Source organism: Eurytemora carolleeae, unplaced genomic scaffold, assembly GCF_000591075.1.
Source record: "Eurytemora carolleeae unplaced genomic scaffold, Eaff_2.0 scaffold174, whole genome shotgun sequence".
In the NCBI taxonomy this organism is placed as follows: Eukaryota; Metazoa; Arthropoda; class Copepoda; order Calanoida; family Temoridae; genus Eurytemora; species Eurytemora carolleeae.
The window spans coordinates 120,971-138,363 of NW_019396888.1; positions in this window are offsets into that span (position 1 = coordinate 120,971).

Consider the following 17,393-nt stretch of genomic DNA (forward strand, 5'->3'; position numbering starts at 1 on the left):
GGACCCCCCCCCCCCTCCCTGAGAAAGTAATTATTACATTTAGTACATTAGTATTTTTGCGATGTAATATTTTGGCATCACTAAATGAAATTAGATAATATACAATCCAATTAATATCAATTTATGTCTATAATAGTGTGAATATCGTTAATAAATGTTCACCTATAGCAAGAAACAATAGTTACAGTGAGTCCCAGAAAACAAAGGAAACGGTGGTTATGATTTAAAAGTTTTATGCAGTACAGCTATCAATTGTGCAGTGTACACAGACTCATTTTATCTAATTAATTTTCAAGCTGGTTAAAACTATTTGCTTTATAACAACATCAAATAAACACATGAAATCCCCAAAATTTTGTTTCTATTCCAGAGTTTTATAAGTCCCACTGTATAAATAAAAATATGATCCTCACACACATTTGTAACATTACGGGTTAGATGAAACTTGATACGCATTCAGCTGAATACAGGTTTCATTCTAAACCAATGAACTATGTACTTTAATTTATTGAATACCTCTCAATCATCATTACACGATAGTTTGATAAACAGTGTAATTTTTTCCTTTGCTTAGAGTTCAGAAAGACAGGAAATCTATACAATAAAGTTAATTATAAAAAAAGCCTGAATTTTTTGATCAATTTATTTGACCATGGTTCTTATAAATACACACATTTTAAACCCCATTCAAAAATGGATTTATGATAAATTCTTCATCAACAGAAAAAAAATTTTATGATGATTACTTAATTAATTGTATTTTACAATTTACCATACTTTAATAAATATATTCCAAATGAATTTTGAATAACATCCATTGAAAAAGATTTTAATTTTGTTCAATTCTTATAAAAATTGCATTATTAACTATATACTGCATAAAATTAGAATTATTGGAAATTATATAATTTAAATTTTTTGTGTTTTTTTTCAAGTCAAAATTTTTTCATTACATGTACGATTATCAATAACACTTTACAAGAGTGGGACCCATAACGATATGAAATCAGAAGACGACATTTAAAAAAAATCTTTTTCGTAATTGATGTTGTTATTAACAAAAATGAGTTTTAACTGTTGTGTTTCTTGTTCATACAGGGTGTCCCAATAAACATGGGAATTCAGTGACGAATTCGATATCGTCTTTTTAAATAATTCTTTGATTTAGTATAGCGATACCTACTGAGAAAGCTGTAATCTGTAAGAGTTTCGTCTGCTATGTTCACATTTTGTTTGTTTATGTTTTGACTGCATAAGGGTGTACTTAGTAAAACAAGAAAATTTCAGTATACAAACAGAATAAACTTGTCCGTCTTCACTGTTCATCTTGCGGAGACATTATGGACACATCTTAAAGTCTTTTACACTTTTCATAAAATAAAACTCTAGCAGACATAATAATATTATGTCTTTTGAAATTAGGTATTACAATGCTAATTTCTAACAAAGACGATATAGAATTCGTCACTGAATTCCCATGTTTTTCGGGACACCCTGTATAATATATGTCGTCTTCATATTCCACAATTTTACGGGTTCAGGTGAACAATACAAAGGTGAGTACATCTGGACAAATTTAAATTCAAATTTAAACTTAGTTGAGAAAGTTTAAAATTCTATGCTCTCAAGGGTACTGAAGAGTTAGGCGTTTGGGAGTAGGGAGAACAGGACTACAGGGGGAGTAACAGTAATACAGGGGGAGTATAGAGAACAGGACTACAGAGGGAGTAGGGGAGTAACTATACTACAGAGGGAGTAGAGAGAACAGGACTACAGGGGGAGTAGGGAGAACAGGACTACACGGGGAGTAGACAGAACAGGACTACAGGGGGAGTAGGGGACTAACAGTAATACAGTTGGAGTAGAGAGAACAGGACTACAGGGGAAGTAGAGAGAACAGGACTTAAGGGGGAGTAGAGAGAACAGGACTACAAGGGGAGTAGGGGAGTAACAGTACTACAGAGGGATTAGAAGGAACAGGACTACAGGGGGAGTAGAGAGAACAGGACTACAGGGGGAGTAGGGGTGTTACTGTACTACAGGGGGAGTAGAGAGAACAGGACTACATGGGGAGTAAGAGAGTAACAGTAATACAGAGGGAGTAGAGAGAACAGGCTTACAGGGGGAGTAGAAAGAACAGGACTACAGGGGGAGTAGGGGAGTAACTGTACTACAGAGGGAGTAGAGTACACGCTTACAGGGGGAGTAGAGAGAACAGGACTACATGGGGAGTAGGGGAGTAACAGTAATACAGAGGGAGTAGAGAGAACAGGCTTACAGGGGGAGTAGACACAACAGGACTACAGGGGGAGTAGGCGAGTAACAGTAATACAGGGGGAGTAGGGGAGTTACAGGACTACAGGGGGAGTTTGGGAATAGGACTACAGGGGAGTAGGGAGTAAGGGAAGGAAATGTTAGAAAGTAAGGAAAAGGAAGGAAAAGAAAGAGCAAAGACGAGGTTAGGATTGCAATATAATAAACTTAGAAGGTGGGGGGGGGGATAATGTTTTTTTTTGGCTCTCAAGTTTGTGGAGCCAGAGGTAAGGTGGAGGTTCGGTAGTACAGGGTTACCCAAAAAAGATGAGACTTTAGAGACTACTGTACGGAATTTGTACTGTCTAGTTTTCTTACATTTAGTGTTAACTTGTTTCGTTATTTTGCAAAGCAATAAATAAAACATTAAGCGACTTCAGCCATTCAGGCTGAAGACGTATTTAACCTTTGAATCATCATATTAACAAACTTTAAGGTCGTCTTTACAGTCTCATCTTTTGTGGGTTACCTTTTAAAAAGTTAGGGGAGGGAGCTCAAAGTTGCCAGGATACTGCACATATAGAGAGAGGATGAGGGGGAGGGGAGGTTATAGTTTCCGGGGGGGGTTATGGTTTCAAGGGGGGAGGATAAAGTTATATATGGTTTGTATGGTTTGTATGGTTTGTATCTAAAGTTTGAGTTTGTGTAGTATTCGTTGCACAAATATACACTCCAGGAATATTGCATTCTCCACATTAAGACGAAACAAAGATTATATATGGGAAATTTCTAAATATTAAAATATTCAACAATCCTGAATCTACAAAAGCGATCGTTTTTGAATACGATCTGTTGTATCCTGGATTGTTCTTGAAAAGAGCGAACCGTCCCTTGAATACAACGGAATCTCAGGAGTCAGTACATCCCGGGCCGTAGCAGAGTAGACACAAGTCTCCCTGCACATTACCGCCCTGGGACCTGTGCTATATACAGTGCACAGACAGCATACAGAGAGAACCTTTCTGGACGAGATATACTAAGAAGAAGATGAACCGGGTTCCTGTTATTGAGCGGAACCCTGCATACAATGAGGATCTGGAACCTGATGGAGATGCAGTTGATCGAGATGATATCACTCCTCTTGTCAGTGGAGACGTCCCTGCTATCACTGTCCCAGCCTCAGAGGACAGGAATGTAGCGGAGGATACATCAGAGGATGATGAGGCGGATGAGGAGATACGAGACATCATGGAGAAGATCGATAGACTTGATGCAGAGAACAAGGAACTTAGAAAGGATATTCTGGATCTTATATCCTCTACCCTTGAGGCCACTCGTTCCCAACAGCAGGCTGTTGTTCCCCAAGTTGAGGTTTGGGACACAGGGAAAGCTTGGGATCAGGAGTACAGCCAATATCCTGACTCAGACATAAAACAGGTTAGGAACAGGCTGTTTAACCAGGTATGGGATCTGCATCCAGATTATGCAGGAGCGGGTTGACCAGAACACCTGCAATAGTAACGATATTAAGTTGATTGACGGACTGAAGGCTATATCAGTCATGCACGATAGAATCGGTGACCTAACTGATGAAGTGCTTAAACGTCAAGCTGAGAAACCTTAAGAATAGAAAGGGATCAAAGCCAACTATTGTATTCGTAAATATTTTCATGTGATTTATATATGCATTTATAAATGTGTTAATAAATGTACTTATGTTGTAAGAATGACTTTATTACTTGGGTGTTTAGAATTGCATGTGCATACAGATATATAAAGCTTACTCTGTATATTGAGATAGCTGAAGTATAGTAATGCCAGGTTGCAAAGATATAGACGGCGCATGAGGGTTAGGCCCGAGTGATAGGAATAACCTGATCTGCAATGTCATCAGGTTGCATAGATGATAGATAAGACAAGTAAAACCACTTGAAGTAAAATCTCATCAAAGTAACAATTTAAGTTGCATAATTTATTGCATAAGATTAGTGGTTCCAGAATACCACAGATCGTTTTTGAATACGATCGTTTTTATTAAAACGATTTGCGACCGTTATTTATACGATCGTTTTTGAAAAAAATTGTTATTGACAATTATGTTAACGATCGTTAACGAAGGGTCGTCGTTAACGATCGTTAACGAAGGGTCGTCGTTAACGATCGTTAACGAAAGGTAGTTGTTAACGATCGTTAACGAAGGGTTGTCGTTAACGATCGTTAACGAAACAACGAACTTTATCAACGGTCGTTTTTGGAAAAAAATTACATGGAACTTTATTGAAAGTTGTCTTACATGAAGTTTAACAGTTGTGGAGGAGTTAAAACTTCTTGATATTTTCTTAAAAACTACTCAACGATAAGTACAGATGCCCTTCAGGTCGGTTTCCTCTCTTCGTTAACGATCGTTAACGAAGGGGTCGTCGTTAACGATCGTTAACGAAGGGTTGTCGTTAACGATCGTTAACGAAGGGTCGTCGTTAACGATCGGTAACGAAGCTTGTCGTTAACGCTCGTTAACGAAGGGTCGTCGTTAACGATCTTTAACGAAGATCCGTCGTTAACGATCGTTAACGAAGGGTCGTCGTTAACGATCGTTAACGAAACGACGATTTTTATAAAAACGACCATTTTTAAAAAACGAACTTTTAAAAAAAACGATCGTTTTTAAAAACGATCGTTTCGTTTTCGATTTTTCGTCGTCGTTTTCATAACGAAACGATCGTTTTTCTGAAAAATGAAAACGTTAACATCCCTACTTGTAGTTTATAGGCTAGCTCGGTTCCCCCCCCCCCCCCCCATTTTCAGTTTTTCTGAAATCCATATTCAGATTTTGAAAATATTCAAATTATTTTTGCACATTTAAAGGGGTTTATTATAGAATTGTAAATTTGTAAGATTTCTCGCAATTTTTTGCAAAAAAAAACTGAATTCCGCAATGAATATTGCGATTTTTTCAGAGTAACTGAGATTTTGAAAAGAAATCAAATGTTCTAATAATCGTCGTTTCGATTACGATCGTTAACGACGATACTTCATTAACGATCGTTAACGATCGTTAGCGAAGAGAGGAGGAGAGAGAAAGGGCATCGAGGTGCAAATCATTGAGTAGTTTTAAAGAAAATGTCAATAAGTTTTAGCTACCCCACAACTTTTTTAACTTCATGTAAGACAACATTCGATAAAGTTGGATGAAATTTTTTAAAACGATCGTTTTTTCAAAAACGACCGTTTTTATAAAGTTCCTCGTTTCGTTAACTACAACCCTTCGTTAAAGATCGTTAGCGACGACCCTTTGTTAACGATCATTAACATATTTATCAATGACAATTTCTTTCTTTCAAAAACTATAAAAATCGTTTAATATAAAGTTCAAAACGAGTGGGTCGTTTTTTAAAAACGATATTTTTTTCCAAAAACGAAACGATCGTTTTTGAAAACGATCAAAAAACGAAACAAAAAACGATTGTTTTTAATTTGTTTTTGACCACTGACCAGACAAAAAGAATCGGAAGACGATATTTAACATTAGCGTCGCAGGAAGTTAATGTTTGTGAGAAATAAATACAAATAAATAAAGATAGCGCAACGAATCCTACGAGCGGGGAGGGGCTGGCGGCCATAATCTACTATATTTTCCCCTTCCATGCCGCTTCTTAGCTTTTTTGTCTTCTGGCAGCAATAAGCCACAACCGTACGGTCTTCCATGCAACAACATTTGACCCAGGAAACATTTTTACCGACTTAATGTGCCGATGGCGAAGTTTGCGGGTAAATAATTCTGGACTTTATATATATGTTTGCCATCGGTTTGTCGGAAGACTAAATGTTTGCAGGGGACCCTCCCGGCAATTATTAGGTTTTCAAATAGTTTTAGTGCCAAAAAAAATGCGAAAACGGAGCGAAATTTCGCGAAAATATTTCCGCGAAACCCTTAGGTGTTAAGCTGTAACAATCAATTGAGTAAAAAACTTGAGGAATTCTTGCTCTGAGAGCTCATCATTAGAAGTTGTATTACTCCATATTAATAATTTTCTTTCATTGTGCAGTGCTTTAAGAAAGAAATTCTAACGGTTAAGAAAGTATTAATAACCTACAAGCAAATCTATGAATTGTCTCCTAGTTGTTCTTAAAATTATAAATTAGATAAATCCTTCGAAAACTTTTTGTCGCGGAATATGAGTCTTGTATTCTCAATATTTTGTCTTTTTTGATGAATTTTTGCAAAAATTTTACATTTTTTTCGCGAATTTTCGCATTATTTTGCGAACTTTTTGCATTTTTTCGCAAAACTGATTGAAGCGAAATTTTCCAAAAAAAAAAAAAATTTTGTAATAAATGCGAAATTTTCGCTAATCAAAGTCATCTCTGTGCCTCACGCAGTCACGCGTTTACATGTGCACTAAAAACCTCGAAAAATCTCAACATGAAAAAAAAATTGTTTGTTGATGTTGTTAAGACTTCTATTTTTGTTTTTCTAAATTTCACAAATTCCTAAACCTCTTGAACATAACTATTTATATAAAGATAGACATATTTTATACCATTTTACAACCTTTATGAGCACCAATTCAAAAAAAAAATAGTTTTTGGGAAATACTTGAAAAAAATGCAATAAATGCACAAATTCAAGTATTTAAGAAACAAAAAATGTTTTTTGAATCGGTGCTTATATATAGTGGTAGGCGATTATACCAATACAATGAAGACGACTTTTATTTAGGTAGAGATTTTTCAACAGTCTTTTTCAAACTACAAGTTTCCAAGATATCAAGGAGAATCTTTTTCAATCGACAACTTTGCTTTTTTCCCCCTTGTTTATGTGTATCTATGTTGTTTAACAGCTTAATATATTTCAAAATTGAAATCGAAAGTCGTCGTCATTGTATTGATAAAATCGCCAACTGTAATTAGATTACATGATGCACTAGCAATAGTTGTAAACAAGTGTGCGAGTTGCACTAATGCTGTTAATCTTCCGTTCACGCTGTAAATAAAAACTAACGATAAAATTGAAAAATACGGAAAATAAACCGTCAACGAAAAGAACGTTCCATTCTTACTTTTAAAACTAATGACTACCTAAATTTTTCATAACGGTTTGAAATAACAGTGAACGAAGATTTTGAGAAAAAAAACTTTGGTTTTTTACTGAACAATGATGTTTTTGAAAAAAAGCATTTGAAAAAAAACGATAGTTTATACTAAACAAACAATTGTATTGAACGAACGATATTACTGTGCGATCGTTCAGTGAGAAATCGAACAAAGTAGATGCAAAATGAACGATAATTTGGAGAACGAAAAAAAATATTCTTTTTCATAAACGTACGTATTGGGTCGTTCACGAACGAAATGAAAAAAAAACACGAACTCTCCCATCTCTATCCAGTACCAACAAAGTACTGTTGGGTTCTATTCGTATTCTTTTATCTTGGGCCAACTTAAGTGCAGATAGCGTAAATCATCCCCCCCCCATCCCCCCCCCCAGATCCGGCATGAGCCACAGCCCACGGTAAAGGAATTGACCACGCCCTTCTGCATGAGACGGGTGGTAGCTATGATAGACCTATACGTGAATATAAACTAGTTTAGTAAGAATACGAGCAACATAACCATTCGTAAACTTAGTGCGAAAATTCATTTTTGAAGTATTATTTTTTTTAAATTCAAATTTTTATTGATTCGGCCCGGTTTTGTTTGATAAAATTAAGACCCCCTTTTACCCCCACTTTTATTTATAAAATTGTAATTGCTGTTTCTTTGTTTGGATGTCAGCACATAAATATTTGTCTCATATTTTTATTGGGGAACTCGGGAGAATGTTCTTAGCTTGGTTTTGAGAACATAAGTTGAGCGGGTTCACTTTTTATAGAGAAAAATAGATAAAATCATAATTTACGAGCAAGCGCGGGTAAACAGCGGAAGTAGCCATATAGTAACATTGGGCAACGCTGGGTTCTCAATCCAGTAATGTATATATATATCTCTATAATAAAACAAGACATTCGTTGCGTATGGCCGGCCAAACGGCTGGAGCAATTGAGCTGAACATTTTTGTGGACACTCATGGTTGGCCGGGGTATGTTATAGGCTAAAAAAATCGAATATATTTTTTTCAATTTTTCTTTCCACGGGCAACGCTGGGCTCTTCAGTTTTATTAAATAATACTTGACAAGCTTTGTAAATTTGTGGCTTTGATTTTTTTTTATTTATTATCTTAAATATAGATTCAAACTTCTTTACAGAGCTTTAGTGCTGTATCTCCTAGATCAAGCATCGATCTCCTTCCTTTAACTTTATATAGATTCAAACTTCTATACAGAACTTTAGTATTGTATCTCCTAGATCCAGCATTGATCTCCAATCTTTAACTTCACATATAGATTCAAACTTCTATACAGAACTTCAGTGTTGTATCTCCTAGATCCAGCATTGAACTCCATCCTTTAACTTCACATATAGATTCAAACTTCTATACAGAACTTCAGTGTTGTATCTCCTAGATCCAGCATTGATCTCCATCCTTTAACTTCACATATAGATTCAAACCTTAATACAGAACTTCAGTGTTGTATCTCCTAGATCAAGCATTGATCTCCATCCTTTAACTTCACAAATAGATTTAAACTTCTATACAGAACTTTAGTGTTGTATCTCCTAGATCCAGCATTGATCTCCATCCTTTAACTTCACTTATAGATTCAAACCTTAATACAGAACTTCAGTGTTGTATCTCCTAGATCAAGCATTGATCTCCATCCTTTAACTTCACAAATAGATTTAAACTTCTATACAGAACTTTAGTGTTGTATCTCCTAGATCAAGCATTCACCTCCAACCTTTAACTTCATATAGATTCAAACTTCTATAAAAAATGCATGCAATTTTCAAGACTGAATCGACTTTGAAGTACAGCAACTCCTTGGCCTTAATTAGTTGTTTTGTAACACTACAGATTTAGAATTACAACACTTTTTAACTTTAATTTGAATTGAGATAATTTGCAGAATTCTTATCGATTTCTGCATAAGAATTTGAAACCTTTTGATCAATGTAAATTTATTTCTTCTCTATATCCCGTCATGGTAATACTCTGCAACTTGCAATGCTAACTTTAATTGAGAGAGCAAGCATTTATTTTACTCCAGACATTTAGGTCTTAAAGTTCTGTTAACAAAACGGAAGTTTTCGAAAATTAACGAAAGAGTCCGTTAACTAACGGCAAAAGCCGTTTTATGGCAAAATAGCTTCCGTTATCGCCGTTAATAAAAATGAAATCATTAACTAACGGTAACTTTATAAAAGGAAAATACCGTTAACCAAAAACGAGCGTTCCGTGCTTACATTTAAAACTAACGGCTACCTGAAACTTATCTTTTATAACGGTTGGAACTAACCGTTAACGAAACGGTTAGAAAAAGTTGGAACATGCCCAATCCTAGGGGACAATGTACAAGGGGATGGGAGGTGGAGAGGGTGGGATGCGCCTAATCACCCCATATGCCCCCCCATTGCACTTTATCCCTCCTCTGATCCCCCTTAGCTCCTGATCAGTAATCACCCCTATGACTCCACCCTAGGCTGGAAGTTCAGTAGTTTTCAACCTAGCCGCGCAGAAACAGCGCTTGTGAACGTTAAAGGGCAACTCAGAGAATTATAAAAGTTGAACTTATTTAGTTAGATTGTTGATCTCAAATTCTTTATTCTTAATTATTCTTAATCTTATTCTTCTTCTTATCTTAATAATTTGCATTCCTTATATCTTAGATTTATTTTCAGTCCTGATGAAAAAAAATTATCTCAGTTGAAGATTTTTTTATTGATCTTAGTTTCTGATTTTTAGTTAATCTCAGTTGAAGATTTTTTTATTGATCTTAGTTTCTGATTTTTAGTTAATCTCAGTTGAAGATTGTTTTATTGATCTTTGTTTCTGATTTGTTATTGATCTCATTTTCTGATTTGTTATTGATCTCATTTCCTGATTTTAATTTATCTCATTTCCTGATTTTTATTGATCCCATTTCCTGATTTTTATTGATCTCATTTCCTGATTTGTATTGATCTCATTTTCTGATTGTTATTGATCTCATTGTTATTGATCTCATTTCCTGATTTTTATTGATCTCATTTTCTGATTTTTATTGATCTCATTGTTATTGATCTCATTTCCTGATTTTTATTGATCTCATTGTTATTGATCTCATTTCCTGATTTTTATTGATCTCAGTTCCTGATTTGTTATTAATCTCAGTTTACGATTTCATTTAGTTTTCGTCAATTTAGTTGTAAATGGACAGTCTTTCGTAGTTGCTATTTTCGATTAATCTGATACAAACTTGATCTTAGAGTAACCAACCCTGTTGATCTTATCGCATCACCTCTTCGTTGACTTCTTGACCTTTTGCGTATTTTTATTATTCTCATAAAACTAAATATGTATTAATATGGTGTTCTAGTATAAAAAGTTCAGTGACAGTGAAGCATCAAAATAATTCTATATTAATATAGATTTTAATTAAACTAAAGATATAGGAATTAGAAAATTAGGGATTTGGAAAAAAAACTTAAATCCTTTCTGGCTCTGTTCGACACTAAGTATGTTAATTCATTCCTCCCAGAAACTACAGTACGATTTTAATTCAAACAAGCCATTGGGTTCTACCTCAATACCATCAATTGTTTAGTAGTACTGACATATGTTTTACGATACCTTTTTACTCACCGTTAAAGTCTTTTAATCTCCATCACACACGATTACAATCAATACATGCAACAATACACGTTATTGAAGCCAATTCATTGATATAATACAAGGGGAAGGGAGGGCACACGCCAACAGTAATACCCACTGTGCATGATGCCCATTTCTCTTAACTTACTTTAATTTACATCTTTCATTTCAAACTTAATACATTTAATAACATAGGTAGATTATTGCCTGAAAGTTTTTTTTGAGTAAATTAACAGTTAGAGACATTTTATATATTTCATTTAATTTAAAATTTTAAAAATTGATTTTTGTTAATTTTTGTATTAATAATGTAAATAAATAAATAAATAAATGAATAAATAAATAAGTAAATAAATAAGTAAATAAATACCATGGAGCCCCTTGACTTCTCATATGACTAGAATACTTAATGTAAAATATTGTCAAATTAGTGTTTACACCGCAATAAAAAGAAATAAGAATATAAACCAGCTAGATGCCATTAGGAAGTCAAAATAAATATTAAAATGCAACAACATAATACTAAAATAACCAATAGTTGTATTTAGGTACAAAAATTCATACGCAGAGCCTCAAAAATAGAGAGAAGTGAAAAAAAAACTCTTCTTTTTTCCCCGGAAAAAAAATTAATACGTTTCCACCATAGAACACCGTATCTGTGTTTTCATATTTAAAGCACACTGCACTTAAACTGGGAGGAATGTACGCAAACTTACGACTGAGTAGCACTTACTCAACTGAGATTGTTTTTATTCCTCCAAGTGCAGTGATGACCATAAAACTCTGGAATAGGAAGACGACTTTATACTAAAGTTGACTTTGAATAGTACATGAACACGAGACAGATTAAATGTGCAATGCAAACAGACCCATTTCAGTGAACAAGTGATTAGAGAAGCTACTAGTAAAACTATTTGCTTTGTAACATCATAAAATAAACTAAATTATTGCTTAAATGTCGTCATCCTATACTACAATTTTCTGGTTCTCATTGTAAGTGCACTTTATATGTAAATACAGATAAGGGAGTTCCTTCTGTTTGTTCGTTGGTAAGGAGAGGAATTATTGTAAAATTCCTGGTTTATATTCTACTAGCTGAAGGGCCCGGCGTTGCCCGTGGAAAAAAAACATGAAAAAATTATGAAGAAAAATAAATGAAAAAAGAATGAAGACCCCAAGCTTCTTCATGAGTGTCCAAAAAGAAATTCAGCCCATTCGGTCCAACCGTTTGGCCTGCTATAGGGAACATATATACGAGTGTCTTGTTATAGAAAAAGATGGTATTATATATCACTGTCAACAAAAGCTAGTTCTCTGTTATTAATTTTCACTGATAAATTCAAGTCATTTAGTTTAAGCAAGAAGCAACAAAGAGAAGTCAAAGTATTTAGCAGACGAGATGAACTATAGATATGACCTTTCTATAGATACTGTTGTAACTTGAAGTCATGAGCACAAACTAAACTAAAATCTGAACACAAAGGAAGAATGAATTGATGGCATATTTCACGCAAAAATTCATTCTGCCTTTCTTTCGAATTTATTTGCAAATGACACATCTTTCTTTACATTACTAATGATATTCATTTGCAGCTCTCTGTAAAATTGAAATATTTCTTTTAAAGATAGAAAGACTTTGAAATCTTCACAATTGTTAGACAGTTAAAGGTTTGAAGGGAACTTTTGCAAACCGGGTTTTTAACTCAGAGGGGTTTATTGAAACTTCGGTATTTGATGTTTTCCAGTTATACGTTCTATGTCAACCACATCGGTCATTCAAATGTTAACATTCTGCTTTCATACAAGGGCTGAGCACGGTCCAACTTTGTCTGGCCGTTTTGTTAACAGTTAGTTCCAACCATAAAAAAAATTAGGTAGCCGTTAGTTTTAAGCTGAGAACGGAACGTTCGTTTCGTTAACGGGATTTTTCGGGATTTTTTTAATTTACCGTTAGTTAACGATATCAATTTTAATAACGGCGTTAACGGAAGATATTCCAACTACTTTATTTCAATTAATTTCAAATAAATGTTTAGTTAGCCACTCTTCAAGCTGCAGAATAGGAAGTTGACAATAAAGTGATGTTAAGTGTATAGTATTAAGTGTTAAGTTGTATACCAGTACTTTAAAATTATCTTATTAATTGAAATGAGTCTGTGTACACTGCACAATTGCTGAGTATAATGTTTCTTGGACTATTTAAAATCATAACTGTAGTCTATAATCGTAAACCTTTCACATAGGTCCATAGTTTCACATAGGTCCATAGTTTCACATAGGTCCATAGTTTCGTAAACCTTTCACATAGTTCCATAGTTTCGACTTATTAAATCGTCTTTGCATTTCAATGTATTTTGAGTAGGGTTTGCAGAGAACGAAACGTTTCGCGAAAAAAATGGGAAAATTTTCTTTTGTATTTGGCAAACTTTCTCGCGAAAGTTTGCATTTTTTCGCAAAAATGAATGAAGTAAACAATGCTAAAACTAAGCAAAAATTTTCCGAAAAAAGGTTATTGCGAAAACCATAGGTGTTAAAGCTGCATTTTGTCTTTTATGATGAATTTTCGCAAAAAGCTTGCTTATTTTTTGTTATTCCGATTTTTTCCCTCAAAATTTTCGCATTTCTTATTTCGCGAAAATTTCGCGTTCTTTCGCGAAACTGATTGAAGAAAATGTACAAAAAAGAAAATTTTCGAGAGCGAGCGAAATGCAAAAAAATTCGCGAAACGATTTTTTCTTTTCACTGCAAACCCTAATTTTGAGAGGTCTTTGTGTCAGTGTTTGGGTTAAAGGTTAACATTGATGAGGGGGGGAGTGGGTTGGAGGAGGGGATTTATTGAAGTTTATATCTTCTTTGTACCAAGACTCAACATATTTAAATTATTTGATAGAGCATGGGCACTAAAGTACTTTTTATCTGTTTGTTACCACCTACTGAGCTAGATTAACGCAATGGAGCGCACATGTCCATTTATTTTATTATTTTCTTGTTATTTAATCTTTTTCTAATTATCCATGTAAAATTTTGTATGAACCAGGGCTAAATTTGTAACGGCTCAGAACGACCCAATTGTAAAAAAATGAAAATTTAAAATGGCGAAAAAAAATTTAAATCCTTTTGTCAACTATTTTTTTTGATTTATGAATAAAACCAACCCCAGAGGAGCTACGAGGTGGCAAAGTGGGACTAGTAATGTCCCATAAATTTGACCTCCTCCTTCTGTTTTATGGTTTAAAATATTGTCCGTTAATTATAAAAATAACAGGAATTTTCCAACCCTACTTTTATTTAATTAAATATATTCCAGAAAATTGTTTTATTTAGTTTTAGAAAGTTTAATATTTTACAAACCTTATTTTCCTTTGATTTTTATCCATTAACAAAAAAAATCTGATTAATCTTTTTAAAAAAAACTTATTTTTCTTAATTATGCCCAGCACTAGTTGAACAGGGTATATTATATCCATATTGGGATTGGATTAGATATGAAGAATATTAAATGAGACACGAAATATTTATTCACAAAACTATACAAACTGTACATTTCAAAGATCTATTCGTCAAACTTCAATACTCTCCCTCCCCTCCTTTTTTTTACCCCAATCAAACAGTAAATAACCGTATAACCCCCCATCATCAAATAAACCTTTGTAAATGTAATCTAAATAAACAACCTATCAAAGGCAGAGAAACAGACTGAAAAAAGTACAAATCGGTGTTCTTAAATTTGATTTTGTTATTTATTTTTTTATTTTTAATTTTAAATTTAATATTAAAAGATTTTTTAATTATAGTTTAATGATTTGATAATAAATCAAAACCGATTGGTCGCAGCTTTGGGAAACTGAGTCTAAACACCTTTTTTTCCTTTAGTACTTTCAATTTTATTTTTGAAGTATAAAAATATATATTGTTATTATTGTAAATAATATTGTTTAAAAAAAGCCTGCAGAAAAATGTGTGGGGTTAACACAATTATGTTAAATAATTAAACATTGTTAAGTAACAGTAAAACGCAAAATACATTTTACGCAATACAAAATACAGTTACAGGAATTGTTTAAAGGTTTAATTGTTTAAAAATAAAATACAAGAATTTACCTGGAAACAACTAAAAACCTACATGACATTTGTGAGAAAAAATAGAATTTCGAAGAAAAAAATTTTATTTTAAAAATTCGATTTAAAAAAATTTCGAATTTTGTTACCCCAGCATACTCAAGGGTTCCCTCAAAAAATGTCAGCCCATTCAATCCAGCCGTTTGGCCAGCTATAGCTGACATATGTATATATATGAGCGAAAAGCTTTTTTATATAAGAAAAATCACGAATAGAATACTACTTACATTCATTAACAAAAAACGAAGCAAGCAAAAACCTGAGGCCGAATTTAAAGTATTTGAGTCACGGCTTAAATCCAACAAAACCCGGTTTAAATTACGCGCCGGCTTAAATCTTGAAAAATTTGATACAATTTTGAGTGGAACCAACCACCGCCGCCGCTAAAACTCTTTAAATTCGGCCTCTGCTTACATTAATAACCGCGATCAGCTTTTGCGTCATGAATCGGCACTCACTTCAATTAGAATACTAATACTAATTAGAATACTAATCAGAGTAAGTGGCAAGTATAATTCAACTCTCTTCCCGCAGATTCTAACAGAGATCAACTACTTGTGTATTTGATGTATTCTATACTGACATTGGTTTATCTCTACTTACATGTTTATCTCTAATCGTTTCATTTATTTTCTTTCTTATTTTAATCAGAATTTCAATTACATTTTCATTTACAACTTCTCTTTTAAGTGATTTGCGGATTTTCGCTGCATAGACAACGAAGAATATTCTAAGAATTTATTGCTTTGTTCTGCGAATTGAACATTCCTCTCTATTATTAAAGGTTTCATATAAATAACCTCTACGATCCCTAAAATTAAGCAACATTTGGTCTGCAAAACTGGGTTTTCTAGCTAGGGCGGATTTAAGTTTGAGTCTCTGGTCCCTGGGCTAAATCTAAAAGTGCAATATTTGCAATATTTAATATTCATACGTGCTGAGAATAGGTTCAATATTTTCAGGCTGGTCCACGCGAGATAAAGATTACAAAGGGAGAGGGGAGAGCTCAAGAATGGTTTGCACGGGAAAGGAGGTGAGAGGGAGAAATGAGACTTAACTTACTAAAACTGCATTTAACTTAATATTTCTGACATAAACTGCACTGTAGACAAACAAACATGAAAAGATAACTCATAAAAATGAAGAGATAAAGTATATAAAATGTACAAAAAATGTAAACCTAGTCTGAAAAAAGAATATCATGTATGTCATCAATTGAAAGTTATGAATCTATCTGTACTATCTTTATATATTTGTATTCTATTCAAATCTGTTTAAATATTCTACTATTCTATCTCTAGTTCTTTCTGTTTTATTTATTATTCTGAAACATTTTCATACCATCTAATTAATCTTATGATTGTAATAAAAGTGCGAACAATCTTTAGGCCTATCCACTTTATCTATGGTTCTGATAATAACACTAAGCACAACCAATCACTAGGCCTTTCTACTTTATCTATGATTTTCATAATAACACTAATCACAACCAATCACTAGGCCTTTCTGCTTTATCTATGATTATAATAAAAACACTAAGCACAACCAATCACTAGGCCTTTCTGCTTTATCTATGATTCTAATAATAACACTAAGCACAACCAATCACTAGGCCTTTCTGCTTTATCTATGATTCTAATAATAACACTAAGCACAACCAATCACTAGGCCTTTCTACTTTATCTATGATTTTGATAGTAACACTAAGCACAACCAATAACTTGGCCTTTCTGCTTACTCTATGAATCTGAAAATAACACAAAGCAAAACCAACTTTGGAGTCTCTTCCAAGTCGAACCCCAGAAGCATAAAAAAGCAGAGACACCTAGCGGCCAAATAATCGTCCTTTAAAGTATATTGTATATGAAACATGGAAAAAATAATATGAAATATCAACTATACGAATGCGTCAAAAAACATGGATGATTATAAGTTGTAATGTCTAAAACTGAATTAAAAGAATTTGAGCCTCGGCTTAAATTTGAGACGTGGCTTTAAATTGTCTTCAATGTTGCTCTTCAATGTTGCTCAAGGTTGCTCAGAATCAAGGTTCTAAAAAACATTTCACTACAATTTAATCATGAAAAAGACCACCCATGAAAATATAGATGGTTTCAAACCAATTTTAAACCTAAATTATATCTGACAAATATTGAAAATATAGGATTGTTAAATTCAACCTGGTCACGGCATACCAGCACTGTCAGCTTAAATCTTCTTGCAGAGATGTTAACGATGTACTTCCTACTTTGTTCTATACTCCTTCCAGTCTGTTCATTCTCTCTTTTC